The sequence below is a fragment of the Silene latifolia genome, chromosome 2 (assembly GCF_048544455.1).
Source record: "Silene latifolia isolate original U9 population chromosome 2, ASM4854445v1, whole genome shotgun sequence".
Lineage (NCBI taxonomy): Eukaryota > Viridiplantae > Streptophyta > Magnoliopsida > Caryophyllales > Caryophyllaceae > Silene > Silene latifolia.
Genome location: NC_133527.1, coordinates 32824667 through 32845055, shown reverse-complemented (window position 1 = coordinate 32845055; position 20389 = coordinate 32824667). Strand labels below are relative to the sequence as shown.

Here is a 20389-nt window from a genome sequence, read left to right as displayed (position 1 = left end):
GTTAGTCTTTTCCGGTGGGTAGAACTTTTTGTAGAAAGCTAGAGCCAACTTCTTCCAAGAATCAATTCCGAGAGTGGCCTTATCAAGGCCCTTGAACCATTGTTTCGCGGTGCCGATTAGAGAAAAAGGAAATAAGACCCATCGATTTTGGTCTTGAGTCACACCGGTTTGAGAAATCGCATCACAATAGTCACAAAAGGTTTCCATATGAGAATGAGGGTCTTCACTAGGCATCCCCCCAAATTGGCTCCTTTCGACTAATTGGATAAAGGCGGATTTGGCAATAAAATTTCCGGTTAGATGTTGTGGTGTGGGAGTACCATTGGGTAGGTTCTCCTCGGTGGGTACGGAATGTGATGAAAATTTAGGCATTGTAGGTTGATTTTGTGGGGTATTTTGTAATGGGTTCTCCTCACCTTCTCTTGCAAAAGGGTTGATGAACTCAGTAGTTGGTTGAACAACCTCACTAATACCTCTCAAATTCCTCCTAGCAAATCTCCTATTGTTTGTCAAGGTTATCTCAATTTCACGGTCAAAAGGTAACAAATCACCTTGTGACCTTCTAGACATGCAAAATATCAAACAACTCGAAAACAATTAGAACAAACCTTGAGGAGTTTTACTTCCCCAAGGCGAAGAAAGACACAACTAATAACAATAAAAGAAAATCTAAATCAAGTAAACACCGTCCCCGGCAACGGCGCCGTTTTTGATCGGTCCGTTTCGTGTTCACAATTAAATAGATGTGGTCGTTGGGTCACGTCCGAATCAAAACACAATTTATAGCTTCACAAACAACTCTACAATTAGTAAAGAGGCAAGTAAAGGTCAGATCCCAAGGGACGGGAATTGAGATGAGATTTCTATTGAAACTAGTGGTGTCTTAGGGGTGTCACAAATGGGGTTGATGTAGAAGGTCACTAAACTAAATAGCAATAAAAGTAAATAAGCAAGATGAATTGAAAGGGTTGTAAACAATTGATAAAAAGCACTAGGGTGTCATGGGGTCATAGGGGATTCATGGAAATTGATCATACAAACATGTTCTCAAATTATAAGCAAGCAATTATTGTTGTGATGGATTGAGTTGGGTTATATCTTACAATCCTAGGAAAGTTTGGGTCCCGGAGCCGAATCGATTAGATTGTACAACACCTACAAGTCGACTTAGTCTTCCCTACTCAACAACATGCATGGTCTAATGAGACTCGAGTTGGTTTATGTCTTACAAGTCTCATTGAAAAGATAGGTGATGGGTAAAAAATGCAAGGATTCATAGGCTCACATTTTATCAAACATAACATTTGCATGAGTTGAGATCAAAACAAGCAAGCAAATAAACCATGAAAGCATATTAATTTAAGCATGAATCATTCCCCATGTTGGTTTCCCCTAATCACCCATTAACCCTAGCTAAGAGACTACTCACTCATTATCATGTTGATCATGCTAGCAAGGTTGTCAATCATACCAACAAAAGGAAACATGATGAATAAATGAAAGTAATTAACAATAATTAAAAAGGGATTAAGAGAATTATACCTACTAATGATTCCAATAATAAAGCAAAGAATAAAAGAAGTACTTGGTGCTTGATTGAGAGGTTGTCAATCTCCCATTAATAACCCAAATAATCTTCAATTACCCAAAATAAAGGATGAACAAAAGAGAGATTAAGGAAATAAAACTTGTATTAGAACTTGATTAATTGTTGATTATAATATTAAAGAGAGATTTGATTGATATTAACTACTCTAATTATTGATAAGAAGAACATGCTCTTCTAATTAGACTAATGGAGTATTTATAGTGGAAATTAGGTGGATGCATTAGGGTTAACTCAAGGCTAAACTAGTAATTACACTTTTTAGATTCAGCAGGGAGGAGCCGGTATTTTTCGAAGGAAGGGCTTCTTTCTTTGTAGCTTGGAGAAGACGAAATTGTGCTGTACATGAATCCGTGCGTTTTGGAGTCGGGACGGGCGGATTCTGGCTGTGGAACACGGGCGTCTTTGGAGGAATCCGGGCGGATTCTGGTGGCTGCTAACCCGAGCGTCTTAAGGAGAAAACGCACGGATTGTGCTGTGGAGGATGGGCGGATTGTAGAGAAACCGCACGGATTGTACCTCAGCAACATTTCTTCTTCTTTTCTTCCCTTTTCTTCATAAATTCCTTGGGGATTTCCTTGGGGACTCAAGGATCCTTTCTCAACATTGCTCATCTACTATAATATGTACAAAGGCCTTCTAATCTTGTCTCTTCTTGATGCTTGGTCATTGGATTCGATCAATTTAGTCTCGTTTTGCCATGAAAATGCAAAATTTGCACTCTTTTCCTACCAAGGGATCAAAATCTCAAAGAATTTGCAAAACAAAGAACTAAAGATAATAAATTACCCAAATATGCACTAAAAAGCATGGGAACAAGGCTAATTCGGGGGCTAAATATGCGTTAATTATGGTCACATCAATTATGGAAGTATTTAAACATGAAACGATGTTTAAAATAAAATTACACGTATTTGTGCGACAAATATAAGAACCAACATGGACCCTTATATGGGCAAGTGGACCGTGTAAAATAGAGTAGTGGATGATTACTCACATAATCATTTCACCTTACTTTATATACTACCATAATTTATCTTATATAAGATTTTGCATGTGATGTAAGATGAAAAATATAAGACAAAATTTGTCCACTCCAACACAGTACTTCCACCCGCCACTTTCCCTTCTTTTACACTCCTTCCTTTGTTCATTTCTACACTACAACTCATTGTATGTTTTGCATGTGAACAATATCATTCATCTCTCTAAAAATAATTATCCATCTTTACTAAGATTGTTAGTAAATAAATTGTATTACTAAGAAAGTTAGTAATATTACAAATAATATCAAGGGTATAATATTAACAAGTTCTAGTAAAATAATTGTTATTATTTTTGGGTAGTTCTTAGGTGCAACAAGAAGGAGATCTTCTTTTTGAAGATTTGCAAGGAGGATCATCCATTTGGTATAAGCTCAAGAACGAGCTAGTAAGCTGAACTAGTTTGTGCCCTTTTTACCACAAAATCATTGTAAGGAAATTGTTTTTCCTTATACTTTCATTTTTATGCTTTCATATTAGCATGCATGTTACATAGATCACCTAAATGATAAATTATGAGAGAATTTAATTTTTATTAGAGAGTCTAATATGGATCTATGATCTTTCAAGTGGTATCAGAGCTTAGGCTTGTAATTTGCATGTTGATTTTAAGCATTTTAATGAATTATGAGATAATTTATAAAAACTCAAAAATTGTGTTAGAAGAGTTTTTAGCATGAAATTTTTGGGACATGCATATCTACTGATTTCAAAAGGTTTGTGGTATTTTTTGGTGATTTATGAAGTTATTCTGCTATTTTTAATGATTTTTGGTAGAGAACCGAGTCAAAATATCGTATTTTAGTTAACAATTGACTAAAAATAGTTAAATGTTGATTCCGTGCGTGGAGTTTTTATGGTATTTCATGAATGTTTTCTAATGATTCTATGCAAAAGGTCGAAGGTTGGTTCGAATTTTTTGCATGTTTAATGATTTTATGAGATAAAAGTCGATAAAAGTAAAATAAAATAATCATAATTTCGAAACATTTGATTCTGCCCATGATAAATTTATTTATATTTAAAAATATTATTTAAATGTTAAAAGTGATTTTGCATGTGTGTTTTCACTTTGTTTTGATGTTTATTGGTTTTAGTGGTTAAAAACCGATAAATATCGATCTTTTTCTTCATAAAATTTATCCGGAATTTTTGGGCAATGTTTCTGACATTTTGGTATTCTTGAGAGTATTATAGAATACTAAAATTTTTTTTTTCAATTTTTTGGGTACTTTTTCAATTATTTTGGATTTTTACTTAAATATTATGATTTTACCGATTAAATTAGCAAAATATCACCAAATCAAAATAATTATTTATCATAAAATTATTGAGGACTAATTTTGAGGTTCAAAATAGTTTGGAAAATTAGTTTGGACTTAAATGAGATTTAAGAGTTGATTATTGATTTTTACATGTTAAAAATCGATTAAATCCACAAAAACCGAGATGGATACCAACGAATGATAGATAGAGCAATTTTGGAATCATTTTACAGCATTTTAAGCATATTTATTTAAGTTGAATGAATGATTGTCATTTATTTAAAGTATTTATCTTGTTGTACCTAGTATGGCCTAGTTAATTTTAATCGTTATTACCCGAAATAAATGGGAAGATCGATTTGTTTGTAATTAAATACGATCTCGTATCGTCGGTTTATAATTAATTAATAGTTTTATTTATTTTTTTAATTAATGTATAATAGGAATAGCTATGTAATTCAATTGTAATAGTTATTTTTACCGGCGTTTCCAAAAGACGGATTACAACGAGACAGAGTCTATTTTTGGAAGGTGTTCCAAATCCCACAAGGAAGAGCCGCTTTTGGAATGAAGAGGCAAGGGACCAAGGAGTTGGTTTCCGAAATGTAATAGACTAGTTTTTATTAACTAGGAGGCCATACTAGAATTTATTCATATGCTTACATGTTTGCTTGTTTTATTTTCGCGCATGCCAAAATCGCCATTCATATGCATTTTATTTTTCGCGGTTGTCAATTCACGTCATTTACATTCACCTAATTAATTCACTTATAAGAAATTTATGACTAAATTGACAAGATCTCTCACATAACTAAAATTGAGATTAGCCTTACCAATTAGTAACACCTATGAATCTCTTGTTCATTAGAGCCACGCTTGCCCAAGCGGGGTGTTCTCTTTTTACCTTGAGTAAGTAGGGTGGTAAGCGGTTATCACATGCCAAAATTGGTTGGACTCAACGGGATATCACGAATGACATGAAGAGAGGTCTTCATGAGATTCATTTTTGCTTGATTGAAGCAAAGAGGAATGTGAAAGTGAGTGGGAGTTAATAAGTATCAACCCTAGATGTATGTGATAGAACAAAGTTGAAAGAGACATCTACTCAATGGATAGGCTAGTTCCACTATCTTGGTATGAGATACCAAGTACGGGTCATTTCTTTGTAAAGAAGTTTACATGAATTAACAAAACGTAAGACGTCTAGCATAGGACATTTTGTATCGAAATGGTGCTAGAGTAGCAATAATTTCGATAGGGACAAATGTACCTAAATTTGGTTTTAAAAGAATGTAATCATCTATGTTTATACATAGAAGGAATCACTCATGTGATTTAAAACAAAAGGTTGTACCTACTCCTATGATAACTTGGTGGTTGGTTTAGACCACTTAAGTTAGAGGAATTTTACATTCTTCACGAAAACTAAATATTATACTATCTTGTAGATTTTAATGTCTCTAATTCAGTGAACCCAATTGATCAAACCTCAAGTAAATTCGTTTCAAACGAGTAAACGAATAACACATTGAACAACCATTTGATTGTGAGTCTTATGGTATGTGTGCATTTATTATGTTTTTCTTTTGCAGAAAAGAAACACAATAGTGAGGTAATTGACCATATACATACGGATGCTTAAGGTCGATAGTTGGTTATATATATATATATATATATATATATATATATATATATATATATATATATATATATATATATATATATACTTCGTTACTTTTACCGTAATGTTAAGTAGATATGAAAACCTCATATCTATTTAATATGACATAAAAGTGATTTTTGAAACGTGGAATATTTTCAAAATGAAGTAGTAAACTAAAAGCACGTCAAGATCAAGATGTTGATCTGAAGTTTCAAAGCAATGACTTTGAAGATCAAATAGGTAATATCAAGTAATGATCTTGATAATCACTAAGAAGGTTGTGAACCAGTTCACATAATACCTTCTCCTTGGGACACCATAGAGTATGGCTTAGTCAAGTATATAAACCGAACTTTATGATATATAGTTTGAGGTTTTTCGCAATTTTGTAAGCTATTTTCTCACTAAAAGTTTAAAACCCGACTATAATAGCCTTAATGACTCCATATGAGATATGGATAGGGAGAGTCCCTAACTTGTCTTTTTATACATTTGGGATCATAAATGTTTATGTTCAGAACCAATTTGTGTATTTGTGAAGGTTATCCAAAATTGAACCACTTGGTTTTTACTCCTCCAAAACGAGAAGAAAGAGTTTGTGGCTCATAATACTGTCTTTCCAGAAAGATTTTCATTTTCTGGAAGACAGAGAGGGAGAAATTTTGAACTTACGGAAGTCCAAGACCCACAAACTGAGTACAATGCAAGAAGATGTTCTTTATTGAGGCTCAGTGGTGAGTACAATGCAAGAAGACGTTCTTTATTGTGGTTCAGTGGTAATAAGGAGATAGTTTTGTGATAATATTGCGTTACTTTTCAAAAGTGACGAATCTTAAACCCTCATCAAAGGCTTTTCTATAGTATGAACTCTATGTGATGACGTGTCACCATGCAATTCGAATTGATCTCCTTGTACACAATATGATAAGGAAGGAAACACGAGATGTTTTCAAAGACTTGATTTAAGGTGAATACTTTGGTTGGTTACCTTGATCTTGTCGTAAATGTTACATAAGATGTTTAAAATTTTGGGCTTGTTATAGAGAGTTTTGTGACAACTCAAATGCCTTTATCAATTCGTATGTTCTTAGCAATATAGCTTCTCATGAGGATGAGATTCGGCAAATGAATAATGAAACTTTCTCCTTGGGAGAAGTTTTGTTGATGTTGTCAATGCTAAGGAGTCTAGAATGCTAGAAAGATCCCTTTTGTGATCTATATACGTCAAAGAGTTGGAACTTTGGGTTCAATCATGTAGTCTATCAAAACGGTATTACTCAAGTGTCGGGATAACATGATGATACATGGAGTTTAGTGGGAGCTAAAGTGAGTTTCTTAGTCTAATATATGTGCTTGACATATTAGTGACTAGAAATGTAGCTAAGGTGATATTTCTTAGTCTAAAATATGTGTTTGACATATTATTGACTAGAAATGTAGCTAAGGTGATATTTCTAAATATGTGTTTGACATATTAGTGACTAGAAATATTCTCGGGTGAATACTTGAGAGTAGTATGGCGCATATTAAATATCCGGATCTAATGAGATAGATCTCTATGGATATTAGCATTATAGTCAAGAGACTTATGTGATAAGATTCTTGACTCGTTCAAGTTGTTGAACAATTAATATGATCTCTTGTGCTTCCGCTGCAGGATCTATTAAATATGCTAAAAGCTTCTCTCGTCGGGACGTATCATATTGAGAATATGATAAGTCATTACCAATCATTTCCTAGTGAGTGTCACTAGATGATTATCAAGAGCATCCTTGAGTACTTGAGAAGCACTAAGGATTTACTCTTGTAGTTTGGAGGAATCTATGAATTCGTGTACAAGGATTACACGAAAACATTCCTATGCTTATAAGATGTTATGGGCCTCGTTAAGGAATGGTTAGCATATAAGAGTTCTATGTGCATAAATAATAATATGTATAAGAAGTTATACATATATATATAAGAAGTTATACATGTATAAAGCAAATATGTATGAGGAGTCATACATAAAAGATGTCATACGAAGGATGTGTCTGTATAAGTGTTATGCGTACAAATCATGAACGAAAGCTAAGTACATTACAGCATCCGATGTTGTAAAAGAGATAGTTGATAACCGGAATTTAATGGGACTAGAGTAGTTCTGTTAGCCGTATATCGTATCCCAAGATAGTGTGAAAACAGTGGGAGTGTTTGACTGGCTTTAGAACCAGAGTCTAAAAACTTGTTTAGACATGTACTTAGAAAGGCTCCGTGTGATGAAAATATTGCATAGAACAAAGGAAAATAGCAATGGAAATTAGAGTGATGCAACTGTTGCTAATCCTCTAACCAAAGCCGTATGCATAAGGTAGACATGATGGTTATGTCATTTTAATGTGATTGAAGAGTATACCTTAATTGCTAAAGGTCGTTATGTAAATATTGGATAGAGTATTGATATTTACATAAGTGATGATCGCATTCATTGTTAGAGTTTCTTTAAGAACTCAATTATTCAGTTTGACTGAAAACATGAATACCTTGTTTATCTGAATAAGTTGTGGAGACAATGTTGAACACTATTCAAGTGAATAAGATGAACATTGTATTTTGTCCCTAGTCACTTAATGAGGTGACGTCTCGGAGTGACTAGATTGTAAGTCGATTGATGGTTGTTCAACACCATAAGGTCATATGTGATGACTGGTCGATTACATAGGCAGAGTGTGTGACACTTTGCCGGACAGTGACAATTTAGAGAGTCCCTAAGTTCTATTATAGACGCATGGTCGTGGCGAGGATCTCTAAGATGTTCTAATGAGTCGATTCTTTTGACTGGAGACTATTATCTGAGCAATTGCAGTTTACGAGTGACTTTGGTTTTTGTCCTAGGTCGTGCCGTGAAAGGAGGCCAAAAGGGCATTTACTAGGTCATGGTGAGCTGTATTGTGCAATAGGATAGATAGGGCATACAAGAATTGTCCACCCCACGTTGGGTAACTATATCTCAAGGCCACTCGAGGAGTTAATGACTACAAATGCGTGGCCACGCTCGGAAGTAATCTGTGAAAGATTTTTCCGGTCAGGTAGTCACACTCCCGATCGAGAAAACCACTCGCGATATGTTCGTGTGCAAGTGCGACCTGAAAGATACCTTGCATTGAGTGGAAGATTATAACGGACAAGAGAATTGGTAGCGCACACCTTGTGTCGGACAAGTGGGAGATTGTTGGATTTAGTGTCCTCCACAATAGTGCGTTAACATAATAAATCTCATTAATGGAATATTATCAGATATTTAATTATTTGATCCTCGTCAGTTGATTAACGTAAATCAATAATGGTTGGCTGACTAGAGTTTGACGTTATTGTCGTGAGACAGCGGTGATCAACTGACCCCTTTCGGTCACACCTATAGGAACGAACCCCAATAGACAACTAATTAATTGTATGAGATACAATTTATTTAGTCCCTTGATTTGTAGACTAAAAGGTTAGTCAATTATTTTAAGAGAGAATTCGAGTTGCGAACTCGAGGACCGGCAGTTATTATTTAATTATGTGATAATTGAATAATAAATTTTGGGAGACGGGTTTTAGTTAATTAACTGTTAATTTTCTAAAATTGTACTAATTGATTAATGTGATTAATATTAGTACGTAAATAATATGTGTAGTGGTACACGTATATTTACGGAGTGAATTTGACGAATTAATTATGGAAGTATTTAAACATGAAACGATGTTTAAAATAAAATTACACGTATTTGTGCGACAAATATAAGAACCAACATGGACCCGTATATGGGCAAGTGGACCGTGCAAAATAGAGTAGTGGATGATTACTCACATAATCATTTCACCTTACTTTATATACTACCATAATTTATCTTATATAAGATTTTGCATGTGATGTAAGATAAAAAATATACGACAAAATTTGTCCACTCCAACACACTACTTCCACCCGCCAGTACTTTCCCTTCTTTTACACTCCTTCCTTTGTTCATTTCTACACTACAACTCATTGTATGTTTTGCATGTGAACAATATCATTCATCTCTCTAAAAATAATTATCCATCTTTACTAAGATTGTTACTAAATAAATTTTATTACTAAGAAAGTTAGTAATATTACAAATAATATCAAGGGTATAATATTAACAAGTTCTAGTAAAATACTTGTTATTATTTTTGGGTAAGTTTTTGGGTGCAACAAGAAGGAGATCTTCATTTTGAAGATTTGCAAGGAGGATCATCCATTTGGTATAACCTCAAGAACAAGCTAGTAAGGTGAACTATTTTGTGCCCTTTTTACCACAAAATCATTGTAAGGAAATTGTTTTTCCTTATACTTTCATTTTTATGCTTTCATATTAGCATGCATGTTACATAGATCACCTAACTGACAAATTATAAGATAATTTAATTTTTATTAGAGAGTCTAATATGGATCTATGATCTTTCAGTTATTTAGTTTAGTGATCTTCTACCTCAACCCAAATTGTGACACCCTTAGACACAACCATTTGCAATCGAAAATCCTACATCAATACTCGCCCTTGGGATCCGACCTTTACTTACCTCTTTACTAATAGTAGAGTAGTTTGTGAAGTTATAAATATTGTTGTGGTCTAGGTAACTCCAAACGACAAGTAACCGAAAACGATAGCCCGACCATCTTCCTTGATGATTCGAGAAGGTTAACCTCGTCATTCTTGCTAGTAGAGAACGTAGGAACGACTTGTTGAACCTTGATATCCACGACCTACCGTTTTGGATAAGAGTCCCTTACGGATGTCATCTTCAATTCTTGTCCATGGTACAGTTAAATATTTGAAGGTCTTAATGTTTTGGTACCTCAAATGGTTCGCATAAATGGGTTTCAAATTGTCTACGAATTTTTCCACGAGGGTAGCTTCATCTGGACGTTCGACAAGTTGGGTACTAGTCTTTCATCACCTACTTAGGAAGTCGGTGAATCCTTCTTTCTCATTTTGGGTAAGAACCTCTAAAGTGCCCATATTGACTTGGATCTCGGCATTATCCGCGTATTGTTTAGCGAACTCAATTGTGGCATCATCCCAGGTGGCGATTTTCTTATGCTCTAGGGAGTAGAACCATTGTTTAGGGATAATGTCGAGAGATGAAGGAAATATCCTTAAGAACATCTCGGATTTGATGCATTTGATAGACATGTAGTCCTTAAAAGCGTGAATATGGTTCAAAGGGTTTTCATGCCCCTTGAATTTCGGGATATCAGTCATGTTGAAGTTGGTTGGCAATTTGGCACTCACGGCCTCATACTTGCGATTGTTTTCCCTATAGATAACATCTCCCTTGAGATACATTAGTTGTTCTTCCAAGTATTGGAGTCGCTTCTCAGCTTCAGTAAGACCTACAAGAGGGTTGATTTCTGGTTGTCCAACATAGGTTGGAGGGTTGTCATTTGCACACTGACTAGAAATGTCATCTTCTATAGGAGGTAGTCTAGTTTCTACCGCAACAATCCGGTTTTCAATGGCATTGAGGCGTTCATAAGCTTGTTCTTGACTTGTTTGGAGACGAGCGAGCACAGCTAGGATTAGATCATTACCATTCGGTGTTTGTCCATTGATACTTGCGTGACTAGTTCCAGACATCTTGGAAACTGGATTAGAGGTTTACGATGAATCAAAACACGATCGACCATTCTAGCACATTTACTCAAGAAAAGACTCGACTCGTGAAGTGGGAGTGTGCCACTTGTGTAAGTGAGGTTTAAAAATGATAAAGTTTTAAATGTTCATCCTGGTCAACTATAGTGTAGTTGTAGAAGTGTTGACTCGAAGTGAGGTTTTGAAATGGGCTTAAATCCCGAATTTTGACTCAAAATTTGGACAGAGTTTCAACTCACTTTGCGCTAATTTGGGCTATTTTTCGAAAATTTTACATTTTGAAAGGGCTTTTGATTTTTCAAACATTCGTAATGGTTTCTTTTAGAAAATGGTGATCACATAGGATACAAGCATTCAAACATGCATTATAAAGGTATGCTGAGTGCATTTAAGAGGGTTTTGGTTTAAAAGGTGGGTTGCCATACCGAACAATCAAACCCGGGGTCTGTGGAGAGGCTCGTACCAAACAGGAGTAAGGCCGATTCCTGGTCCATTCCCTCAAGTAGTGAAAGCCCTTGATGCAAACAGGAGTAAGCATCATGGTATGGTTGACGTCAAACGTTATTCATCCTTGGGCTCGGATAAGAATTTGGACCGTCCAGACGGGACGGTTGATTGAATGGGTTGGGTTGGGCCTAGCAAGGCCGAATAAAACGATCTAAGAAGACCAAGTAATAAAAACCGACAACTGTCTCATATAAACTATTCTCTAACCTTGTTCAAGTTTCACCCTTGGCAACACGTAAGTGTATTACTCCCCAGCGGAGTCGCGAAATTGTGGACACGGGGGGCCCACGGGGTCGCTTGGGATAAATAACCGTCTGCATTTGGGGAGTCACCACCATTTTATTGTGGAAAATTGGAAACCGCTCGAATAACTCGCGTCATGTCAAGACACAAAGTAGTGACATGAACACGAAGAAATCGTTACCCTTAGCATTCTATGTCTAGAATGACACTTGTGGATGCAAATGAACACGGATGTTCACAGAGATCTGTAGTACGGGGTGAGGGTACGTATTAGGAAGCTCTTTTCATCGAACACCTAATCCCGCCCGCCTCGATAGCAGCCTCTACTAATGATTCTTGAAATCATTTATACTTGATATGTTGTCGATTATATGCATGCAATGCAACACCCAACGTTTTAAACCTAGCATGTGAGGAGTGACTAAGTGGATGAACATGTAATTAGGCACTCATTAATGTCGAAATTGGAGTTTGGGTTTGATTACATGTGAAAATAGACAAACAAAGCAATAATAATAATTACAATTGATTTGATGATTTACGTCGAAAATATATTAAAAACGGATAATTTGAGAAAAAGAAGAAAATAAATTAGGTTAGAAGAACAAACAGATTAAAGGTGATAATACAGATAATAGTCGATTAATTACATAAACTAACGAATTAGGTCAAAGCAAGAACGGAAGTTCAGAGACAGAACTCAACCCGGAACAGGCGCAGCAGTGCTGTGTCCCTTGGAAGAGGCGCTGTGGTCACTGCATCTTTTCTTGAGGTGAGTTCTGCTGTGAAGCCGGAACTGCATATCACTAATGTTCGTTGGTGAACTTAATGATCGATTATTGATATTTGACTCGGATTAAAGTGTTTTATCAGATTATTTACATGCAAATTGGTCATGAAAGCAACGAAAGACGGACTCAAACCAATTATGATGAATTAAGGACTAATTACAAAATTAATTTGGAATTAGATTGGTTAGAACAAACTAATTAGGTTTATTAATATCAATTATTGATGGTGATGACGTTAAGCAGATGAAAATATACCAAAGATCGAATTCCAGAGACTTGACATGGATGGAACGAGTCTCTAAAATCCGGGTTTGATTGACGAAAACCCGCAAATATTAATTACTTGGGATTTAAATCGGGAATTTAAAAGATGATAAATTAGTAATAAGATAAATATGTTAGAATTATTTTATAAGAAAGAAATAAGAACAAAAGGGAGAAAGACGAAGCAAATAAGATGAATCAACATAAGACGAAGGAATAAGAAGGAAAGCAGGAACTACAGCAACCTCGAGAAGAGGCGCAGCAGATGTTGCGGCCCTTCGAAGAGGTGCAGCAGCTGCTGCGTTACTTCTCGACGTCTGTCTCCCATTAATTCGTAAAAAAAGGTTTGAATAAAAGGTTGTAAATCGGTTTTAAACACGCTTTCAACGTGAATCTTACAGTAAGTGATACAAAAAGTAAAATACAATAATAAAAGACGGGATTTACACTCTCAGTGTAACAGCCGCGAATTTCCCATTTTTGACATTTAAAATTTATTAAACCGTTTGATTGCTTTATTTTATATTTTTAAATTATTCAAATCAATTAATTCATTTTGAGCACGATTTTTATGAAAAGAATATTTTAAAGCTTAGTTTATTGATGTGACCATAATTAGCGCACATTTAGTCCCCGAATTACCATTGTTTCCATGCTTTTTAGTGCCTATTTGGGTCATTTCTTATCTTTAGTTCTTTATTTTGCATATTCTTTGAGATTTTGATCCCTTGGTAGGAAAGGAGTAAGAATCTTGCATTTTCATGGCGAAACAAGGCTAAATTGATTGCATTCAATGACCAAGCATCAAGGAGAGACAAGACTAGAAGGCCTTTGTACATATCATAGTAGAAGAGCATTGTTGAGAAAGGATCCTTGAGTCCCCAAGGAAATCCCCAAGGATTCTATGAAGAAAAGGGAAGAAAAAGAAGAAGAATTGACGCTGCCCAACAATCCGAACGGATTGTAGAGAATCCGTCCGTCCTCCCCAATCCGAGCGTCCCACAAAGGAATCCGCTCGGATTCCCCCGCTATAATCCGAGCGTCTTGTTCCTTGATCCGCTCGGATCCTTCAGCCCAGATCCGGCCGTCCCGACTCCCAGCCGCACGGATCACAGCACAGCACAGTTTCGTTCTTCAAGCTACGAAATGGAGAAGCCCTTCTCTCGGACAATCCCGGAGGCTCCTTGCTCAACTTAAAAAGTGTAATTACTAGTTTAGCCCTTAGTTAACCCTAATGCATCCTCCCTAATTTTCACTATAAATACCCCATTAGTCTAATTAGAGGAGCATGTTCCTTTCATCAAGAATTAGAGTAGTAATATCAATCAAATCTCTCTTTAATATTGTAATCAAGTATTAATCAAGTTCTAATCAAGATCTAGTTTCTTAATTTCTCTCTTGTTCTTACTTTATTTTGGGTAATTGAAGATTATTTGGGTTATTTTGGGAGATTGACAACCTCTCAATCTAGGATTCAAGTACTTCTATTATTCTTGCTTTATTATTGGAATCATTAGTAGGTATAATCTCTTAATCCCTTTTTAATTATTGCTAATTACTTTGATTTATTCATCATGTTTCATTATGTTAGTATGATTGACAACCTTTCTTGCATGATCAACATGATAATGAGTGAGTAGTCTCTTAGCTAGGGTTTAATGGGTGATTAGGGGAAACCAACATGGGGAATGATTCATGCTTAAATCAATATGCTTTCATATCTTATTTGCTTGCTTGTTTTGATCTTAATACATGCACATGTTATGTTTGATGAAATGCTAAGCCTATGAATCCTTGCATTTACTATCATCACCTATCCTTTCAACTTGACTTGTAAGACATAACCCAACTCGAGTCTTGTTAGACCATGCATGTATTAAGTAGGGAAGATTAAGTCGACTTGTAGGTGTTGTACAATCCAAGAGATTCGGCTCCGGGACCCAAACTTTCCTAGGATTGTAAGATATAACCCAACTCGATCCATCACAACAATAATTGCTTGCTTATAATTTGAGAACATGTTTGTATGATCATATCCCATGATTCCCCTATGAACCCATGACACCCTAGTGCTTTTAATCAATTGTTTACACCCCTTATTTCATTCATCTTGCTAGTTTATTTTCATTGCTATTTTAGTTAGTAACCTTCTACATCAACCCAATTTGTGACACCCCTAGACACCACTAGTTACAATAGAATTCTCATTTCAATACCCGTCCCTTGGGATCCGACCTTTACTTGCCGCTTTGCTAATAGTAGAGTTGCTTGTTGAGCTATAAATTGTGTTTTGTATCGACCATTGACCAACGACCACATATGCTTAATTGTGAACACCAAATGGCATCGATCAAAAATGGCGCCGTTGCCGGGGACGGTGTTTAATTGATTTAAGATTTCTTTTATTGTTTTTAGTTGTGTCTTTTGCACCTTGGGGAAGTAAAGCTCCTCAAGGTTTGTTCTAATTGTTTTTGAGTTGTTTGAAATCTTGCATGTCTAGAAGGTTTCAAAGAGATTTGTTACCTTTTGACCGTGAAATCGAAAGAACCTTGACGAATAATAGGAGACTTGTTAGGAGGAATTTGGGAAGTGTTGGTGAAGTTGTTCAACCCACTAGTGAGTTTGTCAATCCTTTCGCAATAGAAGGAGAAGAGAACCCATTAAACAATATCCCACAAAATCCACCTACAATGCCTAAATTCTCGTCACACTCTATACCCACCGAGGAGGACCTACCAAATGGTACTCCTACACCACAACATCTTACCGGAAACTTTATAGCCAAGTCCGCCTTCATCCAACTAGTTGAGAGGAGCCAATTTGGGGGAATGCCTAGTGAGGACCCTCATTCTCATATGGAAACCTTTTGTGATTATTGTGAAGCTATCTCTCAAACGGGCGTGACTCAAGACCAAATAAGCTGGGTCTTATTTCCTTTTTCGTTAATCGGCACCGCAAAGCAATGGTTGAAGGGCCTTGATAAGGCCACCCTTGGAATAGATTCTTGGAAGAAGTTAGCTCTAGCTTTCTACAAAAAATTCTATCCACCGGAAAAGACTAACATGCTAAGAGCTCAAATTACGGGTTTTAAGCAAAGGGATGAAGAATCTTTGTATGAAGCTTGGGAGCGGTTCAAAGGTATTTGTCGCTCATGTCCTCACCATGGACTTAGCGAATGGTTTTTAGTGCAACAATTTTGGAATGGTCTTTATGAAGATTCAAGGAACATTCTCAATATGGGATCAAATGGAATGTTCACCGAAGTTGATGACAATCAAACATGGAACAAGATTGAGGAAATGGCGGTCCATAATTCACAATATAGTAGACCTCGCAAGGCTACTAGAGGAGGAAAGCATGAAGTGGACTCCGTTACTCAATTGGGTGCTCAACTTAGTGCTCACATTGACACAATCAACTTGAAGTTTGAACAAGCTATGGCTAGACTTGAGGAAAACTCAAAATCATCAAAGCATCATGTCAATGCCATGACGGCATCCTCATCAATCCCAAGTGGGATATGTGAGAATTGTGGAACTATGGGTCATGACTCAAGTGAGTGTAGGGGAACAACCGAACAAGTTAATGCTTTCCAAGCTTACAAAAGTGGTACCCCTTATTCAAATTTTTACAATGAAAACACCAAGTTCCATCCAAATCTCTCATACAAAAGCCAAAATGTTCAAAACCCTCAACCAACATACACTCCACCACCCATGAGAAACCAAAACCAAAGACCCTTTTTCAATCAAAACCAAGGTTACCAAAACCAAAATCAAAATCCATACAATCACCACAATGACCAAGGATTTGATGTCCAAAAAGCGGTCCTCCAAATGCAAAAGAATCAACAAGAATTTTTCAATCAAATGCAAAAAGATAGCCAAGCAAAAGACACCACCATCAACAACATTCTAGCTCACACCAAGATGTTGGAAACACAATTGACTCAACTAGCATCTTCAAGCTCACAAAGACAAAAGGGGCAATTACCACCTCAAAGTAATCCCCCTAGACATGAAACGGTTAGTGCCATTCACTTGAGAAGTGGTACAAGATATGAAGCACCGAAGGAGCAAGTTGAGGATGAAGTTGTGAAAGCTAGTGAAAAGGAAGAAGTTGTCCAAAGTCCCAAAGAAGGGGAATCATCAAAAGAGGAAAGTTCGAAGAAAAATGAAGACAAAGCCAAAGAGAAGGAACCCATTGTGATTAGACTTCCTTTTCCAAGTCGTCAAGCCAAGCCCAAATTTGATGATCAACTTGGAAAGTTCATGGAAATTGTGAAGAACTTAGAAGTCTCAATTCCTTTCACGGAATTAATCAATCACGTTCCGGCCTATGCAAAGTACATGAAAGATATCCTCACAAAGAAGAAGTCAATCCGGAAACTTGAGACTATCGCCTTCACTAAGGTGAGTAGTGCGATACTTCAAGGGAGTTCACCTCCAAAGTTAAAGGATCCGGGAAGCTTCTCAATACCGTGTACCATTGGCGACACGACAATCAACAAAGCCTTATGTGATCTAGGGGCTAGTGTGAGTGTCATGCCGTACTCGGTGAGTAAAAGGTTGGGAATGGGAGAGCTTAAATGCACCAATATCACTCTTCAAATGGCCGATAGATCGACGAAGACACCATTAGGGATATGGGAAGATGTCCCCGTGCGAATTGGGAAGTTTTTCATCCCGGTGGACTTTGTCATTGTTGATATGGAGGAAGATTCCAACATTCCAATCATTTTAGGAAGACCTTTCCTACATACCGCGGGTGCGGTGATTGACGTGAAACATGGAGAACTCACTCTAGAAGTGGGAGATGAAAGCATAACTTTTAATCTTGACAAGACTATGAAAGCTCCTCGTTTGCATGAGCCATGTTTCATGATTGATCATTATTGCCGGAAGGATGAGAGGAAGAAATCGGAACTCCAATGGAGGAAGAATGTTGAAGATGCTCCATTCAAAGAGCAAGTGAATTGTGACAAGGAGAGCTTGCAAAGCTCATCAAAATCAACCAAGGAAGAAGAAGATGGCCTCATTGGCCAAGAGAAGAAATTGGGAGAGTTGTCTCCATCTAAGCAAGAGATTTTCAATGATCAACTCAATGAAGTTTGTGGTCTTTGGGACGACGAATTTGAAGGGATCTTCAATCCCTACATTGGGCATGCCATCGATCATGATCAACAACAAGGACCACGGTCTATTGAGGACCTCTACCATAACAATGAACAAGCTTTTAATTTCTTCTTCGAGGTGTTGAGCAACATCAACAACACCTTGAACATGCCCCCTTGACATCTCATCAAGAATGAGAGTTTGGTGGAGTCCTCCCTAAACCACCACTTGTAAATATTTCTAACTCCCTAACTTACATTTCAATTCTTGTATTGCATTTTTGTCATTTTTGGATTTTTATTTACTTTGATCAAAATAATTGTCATATAAGAGAGAAGTGAGGGAGGGACTAATGATTTCAATTGATGTGTAGTGCTTTACCTTAGTGTGGGGATGGCAATTGCCTAGGCCATTCATGCCTTAGTAGTGCCCCCACAATGAAGAACACAAGCAATGAAGAAGAATGGAAGAATGGTAATGGGAAATGCATTATGCACGAAGAAAGTGAATCCGGGTACAAAGGACAAGAATCCGAGCGGATTCCTGAGAATCCGCCCGTCTGCAGAGGATCCGAACGTCCTGCTGAGAAGACGCCCGTCTTGGGCTGAGCTGAAAACTGCAAATTCTTGACTGCTGAAGAATCCGAGCGGATTTCTGGAAAGACGCCCGTCTCACAGAATCCGTCCGTCTTGTTCACAAGACGCCCGTCTTACAGCTGAAGAAAAACAAAAGAAATTCTCTGGACTAGAATCCGTCCGTCAACAGAATCCGCCCGTCTCATCACAGAAGAATCCGAGCGGATTCCCCAGAATCCGCCCGTCTCTAGGCGGGATTTTTGAAAATTTGAAGCTGAAGAATCCGAGCGGATTGCGCCCAATCCGCACGGATTGTCCCTGCGTTTTGAAAATGTCGAGTTCTTTAAATACCCCCCCACCTTCATTCATTCATTCATTCATAAACACTACCCATAACATCAAAACCCTCATCCCCTCCATCTCAAAAACAAAAACCCTCAACAAAATCCACCAAAATCAAATCAAACCATCCTTCAAACAACAAATCAATCACTCCATCTTCATTAACAATCAAAACCAAGCACAAAATCTTCACCTTTGAATTGATTTTTGTTCTCATAAAGGCAAAGCCTTTCACTTTCAAATCAATTTGGGCATTCAACAAATTGAAGATTTTGCACTCTTTTCTTGGTTAAAGCTCATCAATGGCAAGAACAAAGGGACCAACAAAGGCACCAAAAGCAAAGGCTCTCTCTCAAAGGCAAAAAGCTCTACAAATGAAGAAAGCTTTGGCAATGGTGGTATCAACACCAAACTTGGAAGTGCAACAACCTCAACAAATTTCTATGGGAGCATCACCTTCTACTCCGGTAATCAATCAACTCTTACATTATCCGGAGGTAAATTTCATTTCCGATTCCCATAGAAATACATTTGTCAAGTTTGCCATGAAACAAATTCAATCCACCAAATTCATATGCAAAGATGCTTTGGAGAAATTGGGTGTTCTTGAACAAACAAGAGTCTTTTTCAATGCCATGGGTTTGAAGAAATTGTTTGAAATGAAGGAAGTAACATACCCCTCCCTTGTCTTAGAATTCTTAAGTTCTTTAAAGGTGACAAAAGTTGAAAATAGGGAAAATATTGAGTTTCGTCTAGCTAACACTAGTAGACGCATTACCTTTCCGGAATTGGGTGAAATTTTGGGTCTTAGCGATGAACATAAATATTATAAGCATTATGGGAAGTATGCTCCCGAGCCTCTTTGGGAAGCAATCTCCGGGAGAAAATTTGAAGATTTTAAAGCTTGTCGTGCTCTCTTGGTCCATCATCCGGGCATAAGAGTATGGCACAAAGTTGTGGGAAATACCATACTTGCTAGAAAAGACACCAATCATTTCACGGGACTCGATTTTATTCTCCTTGAATCAACTTTGAATGTTGGAAGAATTCACACCAAGCCTTTCAATTCTTTGAGGCTATTGGTTGATAGATGGCTCCATGTAGATAGTGGGAAGAAGGGTCAAACCGTTATTGTCAATGGCGGCCTTGTCACGGTCCTAGCCAAGCACTTTGATCCTAATTTCAATACGGATAGCAAGTACAAGGCTAAGGAAGGTGGCCATCTTATTGATATGTCCACCATGATTCACAAGTTCAAGTGGGTTGTTCACAAACCCCTTGACACCAATTATGGGTGGCTTACTAGTGAGGCTCGATCATTCACTTTACCCGCGAAG

General features: G+C 37.0%; 1 non-coding gene across 1 annotated transcript; it reads right to left on the bottom strand.

Moving 5' to 3' along the window:
- Positions 1 to 16083: 16083 nt before the first annotated feature.
- Positions 16084 to 16190, bottom strand: LOC141645602 (small nucleolar RNA R71). The gene has a single exon (XR_012545080.1). It is a non-coding gene; the product is annotated as a small nucleolar RNA R71 (small nucleolar RNA).
- Between the last annotated feature and the right edge of the window lie 4199 nt (positions 16191 to 20389).